General features: G+C 38.8%; 1 protein-coding gene and 1 pseudogene across 2 annotated transcripts in view; one reads left to right on the top strand and one right to left on the bottom strand.

Moving 5' to 3' along the window:
* Positions 1–22735, bottom strand: part of LOC309859831 (lipase member K-like) — a 596159-nt gene that overhangs the window by 318959 nt on the left and 254465 nt on the right. The window lies entirely within an intron of this gene.
* The window catches only part of LOC309859339 (renalase-like), a 122024-nt pseudogene that overhangs the window by 71385 nt on the left and 27904 nt on the right, over positions 1–22735 (top strand). The window lies entirely within an intron of this gene.

The raw sequence follows: 22735 nt of genomic DNA, 5'->3' as shown, positions 1-22735 counted from the left end.
CAGTATGATAGATACAAAGATGAATGTGATGTTCATACATTATGCTGTATTTCCTAAAGAGACTTGCCAACTGGTAGAGAAGAATGACATGCATAAAGCATTATAACAGGTGTATAAAGACTTAGGCTGAGTCCATGTTATCCTACCAGCTCTCAGTAAGGAGTAAAGATCAGATTTCTTGTTGGGTTGAGCAGAAGATAACAGGAGCTCTGAAAATATAGAGGAATATATCATTGTTTGCTTTTCTAAAGAATCATGTTTCAAGCTGGTCTCGTCAAATGGTGAAAACTGTTTATTTTTTGCATGACATCTCTGATAAGTTCCAGGGGTTTTGGTTTTTTTTTTTTAAGATTTTATTTATTTATTTGACAGAGATCACAAGTAGGCAGAGAGGCAGGAGGAAGGAGGAAGCAGGCTCCCCGCTGAGCAGAGAGCCCGATGCAGGACTCGATCCCAGGACACTGGGATCATGACCTGAGCTGAAGGAAGAGGCTTTAACCATTGAGCCACCCAGGTGCCCCAAGGGTTTTCAGTTATTGATTAAAGAGGAACCCACATGCTTTGAATATAAAATATGCAAATGAAAAAGGTAGTGTGGAATTAAATTCATATTGTTGGCATTAATTGTTTTCTAATAGCCAAGCAGGAGAAAGACTCTCTTAGTTCAGTAGCATCAAAATAATAACTAACTTTTATTAAGCAGTTATAAATGAAGGATAGTATTCAATATATATTAATCCATCATATATTGTCTCTTGAGTTAAGACAATAATCTCATTATATGGTGGCTATTCATTTAGGGTAAGGGAAAGCAATCTAATTTGTCCATTTGCTAGACTGAGTTACATTTTTATTGCGTATCTCTCACTCATGAGTAATCTTTTTTTAAAAAGAGTTTATTCGACATTATCACATAAAGGACTAGTATCCAAAATCTATAAAGAAGTTATCAAACTCAATACCCAAAGAACAAATAGTCCAATAAAGAAATGGACAGAAGATATGAACAGACATTTCTGCAAAGAAGACATCTAGATGGCCAAGAGGCACATGAGAAAGTGCTCTGCATCACTCGGCATCAGGGAAATACAAATCAAAACCACAATGAGATACCACCTCACACCAGTCAGAATGGCTAAAATTAACAAGTCAGGAAAAGACAGATGCTGGTGAGGATGCAGAGAAAGGGGAACCCTCCTACACTGTTGGTGGGAATGCAAGCTGGTGCAACCACTCTGGAAAACAGCATGGAGGTTCCTCAAAAATTTGAAAATAGAGCTACCCTATGACCCAGCAATTGCACTACTGGGTATTTACCCTAAAAATACAAATGTAGTGATCTGAAGGGGCACGTGCACCTGAATGTTTATAGCAGCAATGTACACAATAGCCAAACTATGGAAAGAACCTAGATGTCCATCAACAGATGAATAGATAAAGAAGAGGTGGTATATATACACAATGGAATACTATGCAGCCATCAAAAGAAATGAAATCTTGCCATTTGGGAGGACATGGATGGAACTAGAGGGTATTATGCTGAGTGAAATAAGTCAATCGGAGAAAGACAATTTTCACATGATCTCCCTGATATGAGGAAGTTGAGAGGCAATGTGGGGGGTTTTGGGGGTAGGAAAAGAATAAATGAAACAAGATGGGATCGGGAGGGAGACAAACCATAAGAGAATCTTAATCTCACAAAACAAATTGAGGGTTGCTGGGGGGAGGGGGGTTGGGAGAGGGTGGTGGGGTTATGGACATTGGGGAGGGTATGTGCTATGAAGTGCGTAAACCTGGCAATTCACAACTTGTACCCCTGGGGCTAATAATACATTATATGTTAATAAAAAGTTAAAAATTTTAAAAAAGAGTTTATTTGAGAGATAGATAGGGGAGGGGGAGGGGCAGAGGAGGAGGGAAGAGAGAAGCTCAAGCAGACTCCCCACTCAATGCAGAGCCTGACTCCAGGTTTGATTTCACAACCTTGAGATCATGACATCAGCTGATGTCAAGAGCCGGCCACTTAACTGACTGAGCCACACCATCTCTTAAAGGGATGAGTAAGCACAGAGAAAAAGTGTAGCAAGCAAGCCAAACTTTTTGAAGAGGAGGATAATTTAAAATATATCTTTGGAATAAATGGTGTTGATTGAATTGAGCACTCATCTCAATTTCAGAGAAATGTCAATACTAAATAGTGCGATTTGCTCGCCTTAATTTCTCTCTGTGGTTTTGAAGAACTGCTTCTATCCTGAATAAAACGAAACAAAGGTAGAAGAATTGAAGTGTATCTAAAAGTCCAGGTGGCCACAGGAGCATTAACGACTCCTCATGTGTCCCTGAACAATAGGTCAGAACTAACTCTGGTGAAGCCTGAAGTCACTCTAGAGTAGAGCATCTAGTTTAGCAAATACAGGTCTCTCGAGCGCAAGTGAGTTCATTCAGCTTTCAAATATGTCTAACATCAGTGCTGGAACAGATTATATAATGGTCTGTATAAATCCCAATGCTGAAAGTGAGGCATGTGGCTCTCCTTACTGTCTGCAGTGAGAGTAGACACTGGTGGGGTAGATGACTCCTCTGTTGAAATAATGAAATGATGGCCTCCTGTTCAAACAGCCAGGAGGTAACTTACAGCTAAGGTATTTGAGAATAATCCCTTGAATTTCATGTCCCATTAGTCAAAAGTTCTATTTGGTGCAACAACAGAAATAACAGCTTAGAAAATGCTCAAAAAAATTGTATTCTAACCAAAGCAGAACTGTGCCCTCTTTAAATCATTACCGGGTCATTGTAAAGGATATTTATGAGTATACATTATTCACAATTCTCCATGCCTCATCTTGCTAACCAGAGAATCTCTGAAGATGTGCATATCTTATAAATATATGCAGAACATTCCTGCCTCTCCCTTTTATCTCTTTGACACTTTTCTTTAGACCACCGTGCATTTTTCTTGCTTATCTGCTTATTTGTTATATGTTCTTCTTGGATCTCAGTTGGATGATGAACAAGACCTGGGATTTAGGGATATGAGGGCAAATGTGCTGGGTCAGAGCTGGCAGAAATTGATTGCAGAGCTGGTTGAGGGAGAAGAGCCTGAAAAGCTATTTGAGAAATAACCCAGGCTGTGTCTACTTCTGGGATCCACAGCTACCTGGTTACTGGGGAGGGCAGGGTCCAAATAAACCTACATACAGAGCCACCAAGAAGCCTCCTTGGAGAGGGAAGAAGTAGGGGAGAATGCAACATATGCCCCCCCTTCAAGAAAAAAAGCCTGACAAAGAAGTCACAGTAAGAAATAATTTTTGTTGAGAGCTTGTACCGTGTTAGCTATTATGAACACAGGCCTAAATCCTAGGGAGAGAGAGAGAATTGTAAGGACATACTGAAAGGCTATTTACACTACATTTTGGAGCTCATGAGAACCAAAAAATCCTGCTTCAAAATCCATCTAAAAGAGTAATAATCAAATAGGAGCTCTTGTTCCCCGGGGATCAAGGCAGTCACCGGCAGAGAAATGCTGTGCCCAACTAAGGGACAAAGGAAATATTGAGTGTTGGGGAGCACCACAGATTGGTGAGTATGACTGCTGCCACTATGCCTTGTGAGCAACGATGGAACCTTCTCCACACATGGAGCTTTTACTATCGTCACTCCAGCACATCTCCTAAGACTGAGAACATCATTCTACATAAGCACACCGCCATCACTAAACCTGAGAAAGATCAGTTATTATGTAATTTCACCTAATATTTTGTCTATATCTGGGTTTCCCTAATTGTCTCAAAAAACTACAGCTGGATCTCCCTACCAACCACCACTCCCCCACCCCAAAGCTGGATCCAAGGCCATTTCATGAATTGTTTTAGTTTGGCAGCTTTCTCTAGGGAGTTTTTCATTGTTAATTTGGAAATAATTTCAGAGTTAGAGTTACAAGGTTACAAGCATAATACAAAGAATTCTTATGTATCTTTCACTTGGATTCCCTAAATGTGAATTCCTTTTTTTTTTTTAAGATTTTATTTATTTATTTGACAGAGAGAGATCACAAGCAGATGGAGAGGCACGCAGAGAGAGAGAGAGAGGGAAGCAGGCTCCCTGCTGAGCAGAGAGCCCGATGTGGGACTCAATCCCAGGACCCTGAGATCATGACCTGAGCCGAAGGCAGCGGCTTAACCCACTGAGCCACCCAGGTGCCCCCCCCCCTTTTTTAAAGATTTTATTTATTTATTTGACAGAGAGAGATCACAAGCAGGCAGAGAGGAAGGCAGAGAGAGAGGAGGAAGCAGGCTCCCTGCTGAGCAGAGAGCCCGATGCGGGGCTCGATCCCAGGACCCTGGGATCATGACCTGAGCCGAAGGCAGCAGCTTAACCCACTGAGCCACCCAGGCGCCCCCCTAAATGTGAGTTCTTGACCTCATTTGTTGTCTGTCTCTCTCTGTCTCTGTCTTAGTCTTTCTCTCTCTGTACGTGTATAAGATGAAATTGTTATTTCTTTCTGAACTGTTTGAGAGTAAGTTGCAGAAGTGATATTTCATATCCTTAAATACTTCAGTACATATTTCCTTAAAACAAGGACACTCTCTTATATAACCATAGTACAATTGTCAAAACCAGGAAATTAGCATGGATACAATATTATCTAATCTACAGACTTTATTCAAATTTTGCCAGTGGATTCAGGGATGCCTTTTATAACAACAGAAAAATATTACTTTTTTATACTCCAAGATTCAATCCAGGATCACATGTACATTAAGTTGTTATGTCTTTTTAGTTGTTGGGTTTTTGGTTTTGGGTTTTTTAATCTGGAACAGTTCCTCAGTCTTTGTCTTTCATGACCTTGGTACTTTTGAAAAGTTGGAAAGTACAGAACAATTGTAATACAAAGTGTCCCCTGATTTCAGTTTGTCTGATGTTTCCTCCTGATTAGATGCAGGTTTTGCCTTTTTGCCTGGATGTGATGTGTGTTTCTCAGAACATTGTGTTACAAGCCATGTGATGCTGCTCTACCCCACCACTGGTTAACTTACCCATCACTTTACCTTGGTCGTGGTAACTGGTGATGATCACTGGGTAAGAGGATGTTTGTCAGATTTCTCTACTGTCAAGTTACAAATTTTCTCTTTGTAATTAATAAGTAATTTGTAGGGAGATACTTGGACTATGTAAATATCTTTTTTTAACCCACTGGTTTCAACATCCATGGATGATTCTTGACTGAATCCAGATAAATTTTATGCTTTGACCAGGACTTTTTGCTTCTTTCTCTCCTAAATGACCTCAAAAACACTATTTTATAACTCTACTCAGAGTTTCTTCCAAATTCTAGCTCGTTGGCTCCAGATATCTTCCACGGTATTTTCATAGACCAGGTGTTGTTGTGTCTCTTCCTTCTCACACCTTCTCCTTGGACAGGTGCTTGTTCTCTCTCAAACTTTTATTGGCTTAAGCCATCAGTTTGTTATGTAAGACATTTCACATGACATTTCTGCTTTGTCCCAGTTTTTCTCCTGACTGTTCCTGGTTTTAAACAAAAATCTTTTCTCTTTAATGCCCACATCCTGAAACACATCTACTTCTGTTTCTCAAGTGGGCATTTAACAGCTTCCTTCGTGAAAGACTTTCCCATTGTTAGTCGCCGTTGTTTTATAACCATGGCTTTGAGCTTCCAAATCTTCCACTTTCTTTGTAGTGTCCTTCTTCTACCTCTGCCATTTTAGCTTTGGAAGGTCACCTTCATCAAGCCTCTTAGGATCTCTTCCCATGTGGGCTGTGGGAATTTGAAGCCCATTGCCCGGTGGTTGTCATCTTACATCTTTGAATGCTGGAATGCAAAAATGAGCAAATTCTGTACTGTTCTTTCTAGCACCTCTGCTTCCAGGGAACTGACTTGGGTTCATTACCTGTATTACTACTTTTTCCCCTTAGGTTATGTTTCTTCTATATTTTTACCAATTTCAGCTTGTCTTCCAAAAATACTCTGAACTCATTTTTTACAAATAGTTTGTTCATTTTTCCATTTACCACAGATTGCATATGCTTTCCCCATCTGTGTGGCTGCAAGCAGTCAAGTTCATTCTCATGAGTGCCCATTATACAGCTTCCCCTTCATTTTCATTTTGATATGTTTCCCAGAGAAGCAGTACATTCAGTGTGAGATTCTAAACCTTTGGTGTACCTGTTCTTGCCTTTATTCTACCATGTCCTGTGCTCTGGCCATCTCCATAGCTATGTCTGTATTCTTGCAAAAATTCCATATAGTCTCCCTCTTAAAAAATACCAGGTCAATTGGCAGTTCTCAAACTTGAAACCTTCCCCAGCTGCACCCCACAGAGAAGTGTTTTTTTGAATGACAACTACCATTTCTTGAGCTTTAACCATGCCCTTCCATGAAATCAAGTCTTCTTTAAAAGAAATGCAGTTTGGGGCACCTGGGTGGCTCAGTGGGTTGAGCCTCTGCCTTCGGCTCAGGTTGTGATCACCAGAGTCCTGGGATCGAGCCCCGTGTCGGGCTCTCTGCTCAGCAGGGAGCCTGCTTCCCTTCCTCTCTCTCTGCCTGCCTCTCTACCTACTTGTGATCTCTGTCTGTCAAATAAATAAATAAAATCTTAAAAAAAAAAAAGAAATGCAGTTTGTTGTGTGTTGTATATAGTGAAGGACATAGCACATGATCACAGGTAGCCTGTGAAGTCCTTGAAATTGTGTCCAGACTTTTGTGCATTTCTCTTGGGGGAGAGGGTTTATGGCTTCATCAAATTCTCAAAAGCATCTGCCTCTCTTTCTGAAGTTCTGGTCTAAGTTCATCTTCTCTGGTCTAAAAGCCAACCAGACTACCTCTTTTTCATTTTAGCATCTTAAGAAGTAAATCATCAATACCAGAGTCTTCCTCTTCTATGCCATTCTCCAAGTGGGTACTGGGTTTAGCTTTTCCCAGGTTACTGAAATTCTGAAGAGTTCTCTTGGAGTTTTCCCATCCTTTTCTCATCAAGAGAACCCAACTTTGCAATTTGAAAATCCTGTCAATTCCCGAACCCCAGGGGCATTAGTTACGGTGTTGGATTCCTGCATTCTAGTCTGTAATCACTCTGCTTTACTGGGCAGTTGCTCTCCTGTTTCGTAGGCAGATGACTACAAATAGTTTTCCTTCCAGGTGTCCTTCTGGAGTATTTCTCCCTTCCAGAAGCTACATCCATGTTCCCTGCCCTCTTCCTTCTGTCTCCCGTACCTTCTGTGGTCCATATGGAGGACAAAATAGACAGGTGAAAGGTGTTTGCCTCCTTTCCATTTATTGTCTTCTGTGTCCCCCACCACAACTTTGATAACTGCTGCCTCTGTCCTGCCCTAGTTTTCCAAATATGCTTTTCTTCCTTTCAAAATGCCCACTCGAAGCTGACACTTACCAAAATCCTGAATCAAAAGAGAAAATATGCTGGGATACATGTCTCTGTACTCTCTCATTTCCACTTCCATTGCTCTTGCTCTTGACTTCCTTTGTTGGTTAGCTCTGCCCTCGCTACACCCAAACCACACTTTCATACGCCTTCCCTTTTCCCTCTTCTACTGTCCCACCTGCTCCTTCCCAGGCAGGCTTTCCCCCACCTCCCCCATATTGGCCGTCATATTCCCATCTCTGCATCCTCTTTCTCCCCTCATTTCCCTTCCCCTTCACCCTCTCCAGCAGTCTCCCCCTGATTTCCCTTCTTTGCAGTGTGCTCCACTCACTTAAATGGAGATGATTTGTTTTGACACAATCTCTGTTAGGTACTGAGAGCAAATGTATTCTATGCTCCATCTTATAAAGATAGTAAGTGAAGCTTGAAAAGTTTAACTTATGTGTCTAACACCACACAACCAGTTGCCACAAACCCAGAGTTCCCTTGTCACACTCGTTTTATCTAGTGATAAGACAAAGAAATAGGTAATACTTGAATGTTGCTTATTACTCTCTAGAATCTAGAATATAAGTGACTTTATCTAGTGTCTTGGTTTCCTGAGATTTCTGCATAATTTTTTAATTAAAAAGAATAAAAAATTAACCCTGGCCTAGAGAAAGATTCACTACTGATTTGGGGAGTTACTGTTGGCCCAAATTATGTACTTGGCACAGCAGTGGGACCATGACCTGGGCTACGTTCTCTGCTCCCAGATCTGATGCTCTGCTCTTTTCTTTTCTTTCTTCCTTCCTTCCTTCCTTCCTTCCTTCCTTCCTTCCTTCCTTCCTTCCTTCCTTCCTTCCTTCCTTTCTCTCTCTCTCTCTCTTTCTTTCTTTCTTCAACATTTTACTTATTTATTTGAGAGAGAGCGAGCCCAAGTGGGATTAGGGACAGAGGGAGAGGAATATTCCCCCTGAGCAGAGAGCCCAATGTGGGGCTTGATCCCAGGACCCTGAGATCATGGCCTGAGCTGAAGGCAGACGCTTAACCAACTGAGCCACCCAGGCACCCCACTGATGCCCTTCTGACATAGCTTCACCATCACTAGGAATATTATCTTTTGAAAATACTCCCTCTACCAGGCTAGCCTTTCAATATGGCACCACTCACCTTCAGAAAGACCTCACGCTTAATTTCCCAATGCTCTTGGGTCACCTTAGAAACAACAGAAGGACTGCTTTTGAAAAGTAAGAAGAGCTTCTCATAAATCCTTTAACAAAATGAAAAAGTGATAATAAATATTGTTCAATTAAATTGTAGAGTCTCCTGTTAATTTTATTCACTCCTCTTTAAGCTCTGTAGTTATCCTTGTGTTCTGTACTGGCTCAAAGCTGAGCCTGTTCACAGCATGAGTGAGAAAGTGTTTTGCTGAATGGAGAGATGAACAAATATTCCATTTGTATGCTGATGATCAAGAAAGTGAAAGTCAGAAAACTTTGTTTCATACTTCCACTTTTTTGCAAACAAATAGTAGTCAATCACGATGCCACACAACTTCCTGTCGTGGTACTTTCTCCACTCTGACCCTGACCCTGACCCAACTCCTGCTTTCTGCATTCCTCTCAAAAATCTGTCACTGTCCCTGTGTGTATTTTAACAGAATCCATGTGTGCCGTCTTCTTCCCCTTTACCTGATTTTGTGTGTGTGAGCCCTGTGCACATCAGGCACGGGCATCTATGTTGTACTATCATGACGAAGGATAATCTATCTTCTTTTAGGTTAATTTCAGAGCCAGAGGTCAAGACATTGTCATCTGAATGGCTTCCAGTGTTTTCCATCTTGCTTATGCTCTACTAATGTTAGAATTGTTTGGGGATGTTTTTATAACCCAGTCATCCACAGTGGTAAAAAAAAAAAAAAAAAAAAAAAAAAACATGGAAAAATAGAGATTTGAGAAGTGACTTCACATCCCACATCCCATCAAAGGGAACGATCAGGAGAGTTAAGATTTGTGCCTTCAATTTATTGCTTGATAAAAGAGGGTAAAGATAAAAAAGGACAGGGAAGGAGAGAGAGAAAAAGGAAGGGAAAGTCTTCTCCCACAATATGAACAGATCTAAATTCATAGTCATAGCCCCACAAAAATGGAAGACTGTGGTCTTGAGTTGGCTTATAAAGTGATAAGGACTAGTAGAGCACTCACTGTCTCAAAAATAATGTACAGAGGAAAACCTGGGAAACTTACAAATTAAAAAATGAACCAGGGGAAGACACTCTGCTGAGCATTACACAAAATCACAGACCACCTGATATCATTGTAGTTGCTCATTAACTGATGACTGATACTCAGGTGTCATGCTTCCCTCTGTTCCAATATAGCTTCTGGTAACATCCAAAGATACTCTGCAGGAGGTGGGGGAAAACCAGATTATTATCTGCTCAAGCCTCTATTAAATATCCACTTATATAAATAAATATCCTTTATTATCTACTTTGCCAGAATATCAGAATATACATTGTTGACGAAAACAATTATAGTATATGTAACTCCTATTAAGAGTCTGTTTATTGTGTTTTCTGACGCTACATCAGGTCATTGTAATGGTTTATTTGACGCTGGCTTGTAAGTCAACACACGCCAAAGCCAGAGGTGACTCATGCTGGTGAGACAGTGAAAAATAGCATTGATTGAATTTCTTGTACAACAGGAAAAGTTGACTAGTGTAAAAGGTCAGCTATTGGAGGTAGGCCTCATCTGCAAATGTTCTGGGTTATAAAATATGTTAAATGGTTTCAGATCTTATTCACTTTCAGTCTTACAGGAGTTTGTCCTGTGTGGAAGAAGGACTGCCATACATGTAGGGAGGGAACAGAGGCTATCCTGTCTCTAAGTTTGGTCTTCTGTTTCCCTACTTTTCATTAGCTAATTTATTTGTTTGACATAGAGAGAGAGAGAGATCACAAGTACGCAGAGAAGCAGGCAGAGAGAGATGGGGAAGCAGACTCCCTGCTGAGCAGAGAGCCCGATGTGGGGCTCGATCCCAGGACCCTGAGATCATGACCTGAGCTGAAGGCAGGGGCTCAACCCACTGAGCCACTCAGGGCCCCCTGCGTCCCTACTTTTAGAAACCATCTACAGGTCACCTTTTGGTAATATTCAGGGATGAAGAGATTGAAAACAGGGGATAAAATTGCACACACACAAAACTGAGCAGGAAAATCATGTTGGGAAAATATAAAAAGCCCACAAAAGCAGGTGAAAAATTTACATTTTACTGTTATAAATACATTAGCAGCTTGTATGCCATTTCCCATAGCTGCTACAATACCCACCTCTTGGATTTTTCCTGATGTTTCTTTTTTTTTTTTTTAAAGATTTTATTTATTTATTCGACAGAGAGAGATCACAAGTAGGCAGAGAGGCAGGCAGAGAGAGAGGAGGAAGCAGGCTCCCCGCTGAGCAGAGAGCCCAATGTGGGACTCGATCCCAGGACCCTGAGATCATGACCTGAGCCGAAGGCAGCGGCTTAACCCACTGAGCCACCCAGGCGCCCTTTCCTGATGTTTCTTATGGGGACTGAATGTTACTTCAAACATTACCTTCTGAAATGCAGCGGGCACCTGTTCCACGAGGGTACCCTAAGAAAAGTTCTGCAGGCTGAGGGGTGGTGGGAGGGGGGCTGTGGAGTTCCCAGTAAAGTAATATTAGGAGGTTCTCACACAATCTCTTTTCCTCTTGACACACATGATGCGTAGTCGTATATGGAAAGTTCTGCTGTCAAGCCAGTTATTTAACTTTGTTTATCCTAGTTTTTCTCAAACATACTTCTGAGGTATTTTTTAACCAAACTTTTATGTTACTTGTTTTGTTTTACTTTACTTTATTTTTATTTTATTTTACTCTCACACCATTTACCAGCTCTGAGAATTGGCAGTCTCACTTCAGAAAACACTGGGCCGCCCTTCACCTTCATGGTCCTTCGTCACCTCCTGTCACATCAGCCCTAGTGCCTCAAGTTCGGCAGCGCTATTAGGGGTAATTATAATTAATGCTCCTTCTCCTGCTGCATATGCTGCAGACACACAGGGCTGTGGATGGAGAACTCTCAGCACTGTTCAGTGAGGTGGAGGAAATCTTCATAAATGGCAGCTTAATGCGATAGTTTGATACATTAAATCCCGTTTTGAAATAGGGGCCAGAGTACTAAATAGGCTGTCTGGGAATTATACGTTAGTTCGTTGGTTAGCTCATGTATACTCAAGAGACAATGGAAGCTGATAGAGGAGAGTCGGTTTCAATCCATTTTGGGGTCTATAACACAGGAAAATATTTACTAGGGTTTGGAATGCCCCAGGGGTTTGGTTGTTTTTTCCTCCTGTTTTAGGCTTTACTATGTTACAACTCCTACGTAGTTTGTATGCTGTGGCTGAATTGCATAGCTGTAGTCTTTTCAAGAAATCTTATAGGAAAAACAAAATTTTAAATTTTGAATAAAATCCCAGTTTTAGTTAAGAAGAGGTTTATATTTTGATGCTTTATTGTACAACCTTAGAATTCTGAGAATTTGAATGGTTCATCAAAATAAATCCAGTTTAGGGGCGCCTGGGTGACTCAGTGGGTTAAAGTCTCTGCCTTCAGCTCAGGTCATGATCCCAGGGTCCTGGGATCGAGCCCCGTATCGGGCTCTCTGCTCGGTGGGTAGCCTGCTTCCCTTCCTCTCTCTCTGCCTGCCTCTCTTCCTACTTGTAATCTCTGTCAAATAAATAAATAAAAACTTTTTTAAAAATCCAGTTTTAAAAATGAGTATGTCATATTTTTCAAATGGGTTGTGACTGTGACTTGCAGTTTGTAAATTTACTTTTAAGAGATCTAGAACACGTTACTCCTGCAAAAACTGTGTTTACATTTGCTGAGAATAAACAGGATTCTTGACCTTAAAAAACAGACAACGTTCTCTATCATCTGATCTTGTTGAGTAATTTATTGCCAGAGTCGTGCCTAACGTTCATCTTGTGTGCACACGGTTCTTTTACATAAAGATTGTAGGTGCTCCCACTCACGAGGTTAAAAAGATCATAGGTAAGAGTGAAGAAAAACTTTTGGTTTAAAATGGCACAGTAAGGGATTAACCATAATTAAAGTAACTGCTTACTATGTGTGCTTCCTTTAAAATAATCTCCGACTACTTGATATTTAATAAACTTGGAGATTAAATATTAGAGAATTACCTCAAGGCATTGCAAAATAATTTCACTAATTCAGTTTCTAAAAGGTAAATGTTTTGCTGCAGCTTACTCTTAAATCAGCTTAAACCAGGTCCTTTTGATGGCTAAGTGAACAAATTGAAATTAGCATTCTGCCACATAGTTTTCTCCCCGTAAAATCCAGCCAAAAATCCATATAGAAGGTTTATTTTCCAAAGAGTTTTAAGAGACTTTTAATGTCATTCTAATCAATTTTCCAAGACAGGGGGTCCCTTTAGCTGAGCAATGGGCTGCTGCCTCACGTTGCCGCCCATCTAGCTGCTCAATATGGAAAATCAGTATTTCAGAAAAGAGTTTGTAGTTTGATCAAGGCCAGACTTTCGAATTTCCCTTCTTCTCTCATAAGAAATGACAGCGTGAATACTCTGATTCCATATTCTGAATTGCTTCTGGGTACAAACAGCTTGAGAATACCAATGAATGGTCTTCAAAATCTCGGCTGATGAACCGAGTCTTCCACATCCACAGACATGGCCATGAGGTTGACTTTGCTGCCGTAAGCGTCTCCCGAGACAGGCCTGATATACCGGTGTGGCCGCCCGCTGAAAGGGGTTATCTGTTCTTGGAGAAAATGGGGAGCTCGAATTGAGGAGGTCTTGCTATTCAGTTTCAATCTGAAAAACCTTGGGAACCATACACTCCACATTCGTTTTGGCCTTCGGCTTGTTTACACAAAGGGAACAGATTCAAAGGACTCATGTCCTAGAATTCCTACCGGCCTCGTCGTGCAGAGCTGTGGGTTTGATGTTCTTGTTCTCAATGTATCGCAGGGTCTGAGTACCCGGGTACCATGGTGATTAAGTGCCATTGAAATGCACAGGTCATCAGTCAGTGTGCAGGAGGATTGCTTTCTCCCTTTCCTTTTGCCAACAGACAAAAGCAGTCTTCCTAGAAGCAATGAGCATAAGAGGACACTTAACATTTACGTTATGAGGACAGCAGTGATAAAGGCAAAGATGCCATTTAATTACTAACTTCACCTGGGCAGGGACTATCTCCAGGGAAAGAAAACCCGAGTTGGCCTCTCCCCATATAGAACACAGGCCTCTTCCCCCCACCCCATTTTTTAAATAGGAAGATATTGAAATGACCAATCATTTGCCTCTCAAGCTGACTTCAGGTCCAGAATGGAATTGGGACCAAGACCCAGAATTCTTGGATTTCCAAGCAAGACCACTGTGTGGAGGGGGTTGTCTCATAGATCCCCATCCTCGCTTGAATCACTCAAGTGTCCTGAAGAGAAAGCACGTGGTGGTTGAAAAGAGGCCATGCTGGCTAAACTAACGAATAATGCTTTCTTAAGTCTTTGAAATATTCAGATGCACACGTTTCATTTTAAACATTGGCAGCTTTGCCATTCACAACTATGACCCAAATTCCTCCCTCAAATATTTTAATTGAAGCCAAATTACTTTGCTTTTCTGTTTTTACATAAGAATGTAGCACCCTTATTGCTGTGACAAGAATCATGGAAAATTTGGCTTCTGGCACTTTTGCTTTCTTAGCCTTCAACCTCTGTTTCCTCACATTTATGTCCTTGTTCAACCCATGTTCTCATACTTTATATTTTGTTTTCTTTGATTCATTTATTGGCCTTTTTCTTACAGTCATCTCTGAGACATTTTTAACAGGTAACATTTCACTGTTTTTTTTTTCCTTAAATTTATTGAGGTATATTTGACAGACAATATATATATTTAATAGTATTTAATATATATTTAAAGTATTTAGTATGGGGTGCCTGGGTGGCTCAGTTGATTAAGCGTCTGACTCTTGATTGTGGCTCAGGTCATGATCTCAGGGTCCTGGGATCGAGGCCCACATTGGGCTCCATGCTCAGTAGGGAGTCTGCTTGAGGTTCTCTCCCTCTCCCCCTACCCCCGCATGCTTTCTCTCTCTCTCAACAAATACATCTTTAGAAAAAATAAGTGTACAATCTGATAAGATTTATGTATTGTACACTCATAAAACCACTTACAATAATAAGGGCATCCACAATCCCCCACATTTTCTCATGGTTCTTTGCAGTCCACCCCATCACTCCTTCCACCCTTGCATCCCTAAGCGACCACTGATCTGCTTTCTGTCTCTGTAGAGACTCTTGACTTACCTAGAATTTTATATAAATGGAATCATGCAGGCTGTACCCTTTTTTCACTTCTTTCTCTCAGTCTAATTAGTTTGAAAGCTATCCTTGCTATAGTAGGTGTCAAGAGTTCATTTCTTTGTATTAATCATTAGTATTCATATATGGGTATATCACAGTGGGTTTATCCATTTATCTGTTGATGGATAATGAATTGTTTCCAGTTTGGGCTATAACAAATGGCCATTACCATTCCTGGGCAAGTCTTTATATTTCCTGTTCTCTTACTTAAATACCTGGGAATGAAATGGCTGAATCATAGGTGAATTGTAGGTTTAATTTTTTAAGAAATAGTCTAATTCTTTTCCAAATGTTTATGCCATTTTATATTCCCATCAGTGGCATACGAGAGTTCCAGTTCCTCCACCGTCTTGCCTATGCATTGTATAGTCTTTTCATTTTAGTCATCCTAGTCAGTGTGTAGAAGTATATTATTGTGACTTTAATTTACATTTAATTTAATTTTTATGTGTCATTGTCTAGTGACAGATGATATAGAACACTATTTAAATATCTTTTTTATACATTTTTTTGTACATTTTTTATTCAGTTGCTTTTTAAATTTTTGAGTCTTGAGAATTCTTTATTTAAGTATTCTAGATTCAAGTTCTTCATTAAATATATGCTTTGCAAATATTTTGTCTCAGTTTTGGCTTTTTTTTTTTCCTTAACAGTATCTATTGAAGAATAGAGGCTTTTAATTTGAAGGAGGAGAATTTGAGAATTTATTTTTTGTGATTATATCTTTGGAATCACAAAGATTTTCTTCAAACTTCACTGCAAAGAAATGTTATGGACCTTAGGTTTCACCTTATGCCTATGACCCATTTTGAGTTAATTCTTATATATAGTATGTAGTATGGAAAAAGGTCATATTATACATATGGATATTCATACAGTTGTTATTCCAGAACAGCTTAATGAAAAGACTGTTTTTTTCTCCACTGATTTGCCTTTGCACCTTTGTCAAAAAAACAATCACCTGTGTATGTGTGGGTTGATTTCCAGACCCTCTGTTCTCTTCCATTAACCTAATTGTCTTACACCCATGCTACACTGTCTTCACTTCTGTCGCTTTATCATAAATCTAGAAATCAGTTAGTGTCATTCCTCCAGTTTTGTTCTTCCTTTTGAAGTTGCTTCATTAACTCTCGTTTCTTTGCATTTCCAGGTGAAATTTAGAATCAGTTTTTTCAATTGCTTCAAAATTTGCTGGGATTTTGATGGGGATTTTCTTGAATCTATAATATCAAGTTGGGGGAAATTGACATCTTTAATGAATCGAGTCTTTTGACCCAAGAACAGGCATCAAATACTAAGAAATGCTCAGGTATGAATCTGACTGTGTGTGAGTTATATACCCTGAAACCACAAAAACCACAAAAATTGCTGAGAGAAATTAAATGTCTAAATACATAGAGAGATATGCTTCAACTGATCATTTAGAAATTTTGCTATGCTTTACTTGCCTTGTAAGGTTTCCCCCCCCCCTTCTTCTCTGTGTTGCAGTCCAACTTTGTAGAAATAATAACTTTAAAGGTGTGCTATTTGACTCTACCTTCAGTCACTAATGAAAAAGTGACTGATTGGGGCGCCTGGGTGGCTCAGTGGTTTGGGCTGCTGCCTTTGGCTCAGGTCATGATCTCAGGGTCCTGGGATCGAGCCCCGCATCGGGCTCCCTGCTCCGCAGGAAGCCTGCTTCCCTCTCTCTCTCTCTCTGCCTGCCTCTCTGCCTACTTGTGATCTCCGTCTTTCAAATAAATAAATAAAATCTTTTAAAAAAAAAAAAGTGACTGATGGAAAGTTTAGAAAAGTAGTGTTTACAATAAATTATTCATGGAATCATTAGGTGCTCTATGTATTCTCTAGGCACTTTGTTCTTTCTCTTCTTCCGTTTTTCTGTCTACCTTCTGGCACTTCTAGTTCTCATTAGTGTCTTTTGGGGTAGATGGGGTAGAGAGGAGAAATGGGACTGAACTCAAATTCTTTTGTCATTGCTATTAAAAGCCCTTATGGAAGAAGAGATTGAATGTTGTGTTTAGGGATTTCACTTATCTTTTTGTTCCCATTCCATGTCCTGCATTTTCATAGATGAATGACAACTGGCAATAGTAAGAAAGTACAAATAAGTGCTTTTAGCTATCCAAGGCTACCTCCTAAATTTGTTAATGTGCCTTATCAGTGAATACTCAGAACATATGTGAAGTGAATTTCTCAAGAGGGAAGCCTATCTTTTTGAAGAAGATTTTTCATAATAAAAATTTAGAATTGGTCATTGGTTAAATTATCTGGTAGAGTTGGTTTGGTAGCTGTTGCAATTAAAACAAGCTATTACTGAGAGCCCTCATAAACTTCTGTGTTATTCCTACTTCAAATGAATAATTCTTATGGAAACTTCCTTTTGGTTCTCATCTTGTCAAAGACTTGGTATAAATTATAGTATATATATATATATATATATATATATATATATATATATATATAGTTACCAACACAGGGCTTTTAAGAACTGTAAGGTCTGGGGGTGCCTGTGTGGTTCAGTGGGTTAAGCCTCTGCCTTTGGCTCAGGTCATGATCTCAGGGTCTCGGGATTGAGCCCTGCATTGGGCTCCCTGCTCAGTGGGGAGCCTGCTTCCCCCTCTATCTCTGCCTGCTGCTCTGCCTACTTGTGACCTCTCTCTCTGTGTCAAATAAATAAATAAAATCTTAAAAAAAGAGAATTGTGAGGTCTGATAAATTGGATGTTATTTATAAGAGTATCTTCAATAAGAGATAGTCAAACCTATATTACTCTGCATAAAATAAAGAAAGAAAATAATACATATTATGATGCAATATCCCTAATTATCTTCATTATAGTTACTTGGTTGTTCATTTGCAAATAGGTAATCAGCAAAAGACACTCAGTTATTACCCCCAATTTGTAAGGTGTTCATGCAGTTTTCCTTCATTTAGAGTATAACTGCTTACACAGTAGGTAGCATGAGGTTATCAATTCTCTGAGGGAAATTGTTGTGAACAAAGAGAAACAAACAAAGATGGGAACCCAGAAATTGTCAAGAAAAATTGTATTTGGTCTTTGAGAGGTAAAACTATAAAAAACACAACTATAATAAGAGAAGAAATAGTTCAAGAGTATCAAGATAATCATTTTGCAATATGTGTGGGTATTGAATCATCATGTTGTACACCTATATGTACACAATTATATGTCAATTACATCTCAATAAAACTGGGCAGGAGGGGAGAGAGTACTAAGAAAGACTAAATTAAAAAGGCTAAATTTATTCAGTAAATTCAATAAATTTATTTAATAAGCAAGTTCTGTGACATGCATCATATGACTTTTAGGGAACCTGCAAATGTCATCAAGGAATCAGTAGCCATCAGCTTGAAAAATCAGAGGTAACAAATAATTGTCCATGTGATATTTAGGAAATGTATCTATCTTAAAAAAAAGAAAATTAAAAAGTGAACTTCTCTGCCAACAGTTTCTGCAAGCCTACTATGAGTTAAACCTTAGAATGCAGAGATGAAAAGTCAAGATCCTGATTTCAAGGACTTCCAGCTGTGACCAAATAAGAATCTTGGTTAATCTTCCTCCCAAAAAAAAGTGATTATAAAGCTGGAAAAAAAAAAAAAAAGAAAAACTTAAGTGTTGTAGAATCAACCAAAGACATGTGATAATCTGAGAAGCTTTATGCTTGGAAAACCATTTACTGTTGGATCTATTCATCAGAGGATGGAGACTTTACTAGCTCAAGATGTTTGAGTGGAATAACCTCAATCCAGTCATTGGCTGACCACTGAACTGTGCAGTTGCAAGGGTGACCCCTAGGAATCAGGTTTAAAAATAAAAACAAGAATTAAAAGAAAACCAAGTATGGACATAACTAGCTATACTCCGTGGGGAGACACATTTCATTTGTGTTAGCCCAGTCAATTTGCCCAACAAACAAAACAAACAACAATACAAATAAAAAACCACCACTGTTGGGGGGGGGGGGAATCAGAATCCAGAGTTGCTGCAATATATTATCTAAAATGTTCAGTTTACCACAAAAAGTTAAGGCAACTGGAAAGTGTGACTAAGAAAGAAAGCAGTCAATAGAAATTATCTGAGTCTCCCCAAATGTTGGATTTAGTAGACCAATACTTCAAAGCAGCTAAATGAACTTATTTTTAAAGAATCAAAGGAAATTATGACATTCTGAATCAACAAATAATAAATCTCAGTAAGTGGATAGAAATTATTTTTTAAAGAGAATCATATGGAGATTGGGAAGTTAAAAATGCAGGACCTGATCACTGTGGAGTATTATGCCTCCATCAGAAATGATGAATACCCAATTTTTGTAGCAACATGGATGGGACTGGAAGAGATTATGCTGAGTGAAATAAGTCAAGCAGAGAGAGTCAATTATCATATGATTTCACTTATTTGTGGAGCATAACAAATAGCATGGAGGACAAGGGGAGTTAGAGAGGAGAAGGGAGTTGGGGGAAATTGGAAGGAGAGGTGAACCATGAGAGACTATGGACTCTGAAAACCAATCCAAGGATTTTGAAGGGGCGGGGGGTGGGAGGTTGGGGGAACCAGGTGGTGGGTATTAGAGAGGGCACGGATTGAATAGAGAACTGGGTGTGGTGCAAAAACAATGAATACTGTTATGCTGAAAATAAATTAAAATAAATAAGAAAAAAATGCAGGACCTGAAATGAAAAATTTAGAGTGATTTAAGAGCAGATCTGGGATGGCAGGATAAAGAATCTGATAATTTGAGACTGATCAATAGAAATTATCCAATCTGAAGCACACATAAAAGGTACTGAAGAAAAAGTAAGTGTGCATTAGAGATTTATAGGGCAACAACAAAAATACCAACATACATGTAATGGGAGTCCCAAAAAGAGAAGAAAGAGAGAAAACAGCAGAGCAAAAAGTTTGTTGAAATAATGGTTCAAAACTTTCCAAATTTGAAAACTACCTTTACAGATCCAAGAAACTTAACGAATCCTATGAAAAATAAACACAAAATTATCCACGCCTAGCCACATCATGGTCAAACTCTGGAAAGCCAAAGAAAGAAAATCTGGAAAGCAGCAAGAGAGAAACAGATCATTACCTGAAGATCTGGTGCACTTAATGATTGACTTCTCATCTGAAAGAACAGAGTCCAGAAAACAGCTGAAGGATACACTCAAAGTGCGGACAGAAAAAATATATATATACCAAGAATTATATATCTGCAAAACTTACCTTCAGAAATGAAGAAGAAATAAAATCATCCTCAGATTTAAAGAAGAAAATAAAAATACTGGAAGAACACATCGGTAGTAGACCTGCCTTTGGAGAATACAACAGGAAATCATTTGGGCTGAAAGGAAGTGATACCAGAAGAGAACTCAAATTCACAGAAAGAAATGGAATGCACTAGAAATACGAAATGTGTAGGTTAATATAAAAGGCTCTGTAAGTATATTTTATCATTTCTTCTAATGACTTCTTAAAAAGGCATAATCTGTAATTTAAATATCATAACATTATATTACTATATTCGGATATATAGGTACACATTCATATATAGGTAATATTTATAACAATAATAGCACAAAATGGATAGGAAATGGAGCTATAAAGGATCCAGTTTTCTATATTTTACTGCAATTAATTGACTCTTAGTCTGCCGTCAGAATGTATGTTGTAACTCTAGAGCATCCATAAAGACAATAATTTGAGTAAAATCACAGAAAAATCAACAAGAGAGTTAGAATACCACACTAAAAATACACTTAATCAAAAATAAATGAGGAATAGAACAAAAAAAAGACAGGATATATATAAAAAACAAATAGCAAAATGAAAAAATATAAATCCAACCATGTACATTAAATATGAATGGTTTAAACATCTTGGCAGACTAGATTTAAAAAGCAGGATCCAACTATATGCTGTCTACTAAGACCACAAATTAGATTCAAAGATATAAATTTATTTACATAAATGATGGAAAAAGATATATTATACAAACAGTAGCCATAAGAAAGATATAGTTATTATAATGATATCACACAAAATAGGCTTTAAAACAAAAAAAATATTGCTGGAGAGACAGAGGAGTATTTCACAATGACAAAAGGGTCAGTAGACCAGGAAGATACAAAATTATAAGTATATATACACACACCTAACAATAAAGTGCCAGAATACGTGTAGCAAAAGCTGACAGAATTGAAAGGAGGAATAGAACAAATCATGGAAATGAATTGGTTATTTTAAACCAACTAAAAACATACCAATATCTGGATATGACCAGTCATCTCTTTGTTAAAATAATGTTATACTAGACCAGTATAAGTTCTATTTGCAATATATGTAACACAACACACACACACACACACACACACACAAAAGTACTGGAATTAACAATATAGATTTCAGTCTCATAAGAATCCTAAAAAAGCATGAACTTTATTAAAGGTTTCTCCTAAGTCTTACAGAGGTAGGAATTTGACTAAAGTCTCATAATAATATTAGAGAAGTATGAATGTTACAAAAGGTTTCTCCTAAATGATAATTACCCATGGTTAGGCATCAACTTTGAAGAACCTATCAAATTCAGCCCAGAGCCATGTCAAAGAACTTGTACTTAATTGATGACCCAGGAAATAGCACTCAGAATATGCTTACCAGATTTAAAGGTCCCATATGAAATGACATTTCTAATGCTCTCAAAGGGTGAATTAAAATTCAAAATATGTTATTAATAGGAAAATAAGCCCACACAAATTAAACGAAGTCCTGGCAAAGCAAGTAGAGTACAAAAAAATGCAGTAATATGCTGGGTTAAGACTGACTCATCATAAATTTAAAAGAAAAAGAGCTTAAATAATGGGTGAACACTTGATGAATGTAAAAAGCTGATACAATGCAAGACTCTGTTTTTTAAAATGCAACATACAAGTTTTAAAAAGGAATGTTTTTATTAAGATGGGTTGGTGAATTTTCTTCATATGTTGTATCCATTTATTTCTATTATACCTTTAAAAAAGGAGAAACAAAAAGAAAATACAGAGAAGAATGGCTGATATGAAAAGATAATGAATGGAAAATAGGTCCTTTGAAAGGGTAGAAAAAAAAGATATCTGGGTTCCTCTTCCCCTAATGGGAAAGAGTAAGAGACGGCAGCATAATTTTCAAGTTCTCGAGTTTTAATATTTGTAGGTTTTTACAAAGCAACTAGGTAAAAATCTAACCAAGGGAAACATCAGTCTGAGGCGGGTGGTGTACCACGTGACCTCCTCTGATTCCATGCATGTATTCAACAGATCTGCATTAGGTATTCAACAGATCTGCATTAGGTGTCCCTGTGACCCTAAAATCCCCCAGCTGTGAGGCAGAGACAGGGGCAGTGCCCACCTCACCAGAAGGTTGTGGGAATTAAGTGGGGGGTGGGGTGTATAGAGAGCCTTTAGTCCAGTGCCAGGCATGGATGGTGACTGAGTCAGATGTCACTGATGGCTGCCTCTGAGTCCCCATCATCACTGTCACCCCATCACCATCACCGTCCTGTTTAGCATCTTCCTCTCCTTCATAACCATCACCATCATCCCCACTGCTCTCTACGGCCCCGTCATTTCTGGCCTCCAGGTTAGGAATTCTGCAAGGTGATAAGCACCTATTTTGTTGCTCTGTGAGTCGGTTTTTTCTGTGAACAAGTCCTGAATGCTACCGTTTAAGGGGCAAATCTAGATGTGGAACAGGTCCAGATTTGTTGTTAGTTTAGGTCACACCGTGTCATTCTCCTCTTCATGCTGTAATAATAGATAGTTAGCCATCATTTAATGACATTGATGCAAAAATGTAATTTGCTGGAATTATTCTCACTGGGGCTACTCCAAGAACTTGAGTTCCACTTATATTATAGCAAATTAATTGCTTGG

The sequence above is a fragment of the Mustela nivalis genome (genome assembly GCF_964662115.1).
Source record: "Mustela nivalis genome assembly, chromosome: 2".
Classification (NCBI taxonomy): Eukaryota; Metazoa; Chordata; class Mammalia; order Carnivora; family Mustelidae; genus Mustela; species Mustela nivalis.
This window is presented reverse-complemented; position numbering and strand designations above follow the sequence as displayed.